This window comes from Elaeis guineensis, chromosome 7 (genome assembly GCF_000442705.2).
Source record: "Elaeis guineensis isolate ETL-2024a chromosome 7, EG11, whole genome shotgun sequence".
NCBI classification, from domain to species: Eukaryota; Viridiplantae; Streptophyta; class Magnoliopsida; order Arecales; family Arecaceae; genus Elaeis; species Elaeis guineensis.
In genome coordinates, this window is record NC_025999.2 from 82,771,724 (window position 1) to 82,773,965 (window position 2,242).

Below are 2,242 nucleotides of genomic sequence, written 5' to 3' on the forward strand. Positions count from 1 at the left end.
ATTATGTGTCATTAAGTAGACATGTCCATACCTCGATAGGTCGTCTATAAATATAATGAAATAATAATATCTATCTTTGGCACTAGTGTTCATCGATCCACATACATCAGTATATATCAGACCTAGAACTTCACTAGCTTGCTCATCTTTTTCAGTAAAAGATGACTTGATCATTTTTTCAAGATAATAGGACTCATAGGTTGGAAATGATTCACAATCACTGGTTTCAAAGATTTTCTCTTATGTCAACCTATTTATTCTGTTCTTGTTAACATGACCTAACCTATAGTGCCAAAGGCAGATATCAGAAACATCACTAATTCTAGGACGTTTGTTGGACGTGTACATTACACTAACAGATTGTGATAATATATAAATACTATTATTCAGCTGTCCATTTATCACATTAACATCATTTATAATGATATTAAAATTATTATTTTTTTATTAAAATTTCATAACCGTACATGGTCAAGAGGCCTACAGAAATAATATTCAATAAAAAGGAAGGACAAATGTGACATTCACTAAGAATAATTATATTGAACTTGAATATAAGCTTAATAATCTCTAACGCTAGAACTGGAACTGATCTTCCATCTTCAATATTAAGGAATCTTTCATCTTCTTCAAACTCCTACTGACCTGCTGACCTTACAACAAATTACAAATATTAAAAGAACTTTCGATATCTAATACCTAGATAGTAAATCATAAATTGAGAAATTACAAGGTATTATCATATAATTATCTAGTCCAGCAACAGCTTGCTTCTTTTTTGGTCTGATCGAATTCAAAGAGGTAATGTACTGAGGATAATTCCTCTTCTAGTGCCCCTGCTTCTTACAGTAGAAGCATTCCACTTGACTCTGGTCGGACTTGGATTTTTTGGTCTGATTGGGCTTGGGTGCCCCAGCACTTTGCATCCTTTTCTTGTTCTTCTTTTTTTTCTTAAAGAGTTGATATCCAGAAGAAGATCCTCTCACAATATTCACCGACTCTTTGTGAAGCTAGTGATCCTTCTCAAAGTTCTGCAACAACTCCAGCAAACCGTGATAGTTGACTACAAGTTTTGTCATTCAAAAATGAGTAAGAAAACAGAGGTAGAATTTGGTCAGAGAGTTCAGAATAACATCTTTCTCTAGCTAGTCATGCAAAAAAAAATCGAGCTTGCTTAAGTGCTCAATCATCTCGATCATGTACAGTACATGATCAGTGACTGATGCTCCTTCTCTCATTTGAGTATTAAAGATGGCACAATTAGTCTTGTGGCTCTCAACGTCTCAGATGTGCCAAAAGACTCGTTCAACATTTGCAACATGTCTTGTGGCTGAGTATTCTCGAAATGACGGCTGAACTCATCATTCAATACCGTCAGTATAATATAACAAATCATAGTTCAATCGTTGAGCCACTTTTGATAAGTATATCGGACTGTACTACAGATATTCGGAGCTGGCTCTTCGGGTGCTGGATCTGTCAACACGTACAAGATCTGTTTGTGCTCCAAGACTATTTTGAGCTTTCGATACGAACTATCAAAATTTGATCCCATCAATTTATCACTATCTAATAGTGATCGGAGCGACAAGGTGGTTGCCATAATTACAAAAAGAAAACCAAAACTTAATTAGTATATGAATGATTAAGCTTAAAGATATAGATTTTAGTCTAAAGGTTCTTTCACTATTTTATTCGAATTGGTAGCCTCTACCTCCAATTCAAGAAATTACACTAATTCTTTAGTGGGTACTAGAATCTACATGGGCTGCACACGAGTCCGAGTGTGGCTTGGTCAACCCCTGTACACCTATAGATAGGTTCTTAACCAATTATTTCATCAAACAATTTTTAGCATTCAATTTTATCCCAGATACCTCTTCAACAGGCGTGTAGTGCCTCCACTGAAAGTTTTGGTTAGGTCCAACCATTAACATGCCAAAATTTAGTGCATCTAACAAATGAGTGATCAAATCTGAGTGTGGCTCGATCATTCTGATAAATCAATATATTATGAATGATAATTCCGACAGTCAGACAAGCACTAAACGTGTAGCACCTCCAATGATTATCTAAACTATTGAACTCATTATCATCCAACTTAATGGAAGGCTATGATGTAGTTATCACCATAACTATTTTATTTTTAGGGACCTAACAATTTTAGAAGATTTAATTAGTTAAATTGAGAGATGAGAAAAGACTTGACCAGTTAATCTTAATCCTCCCACTAACTTCACCA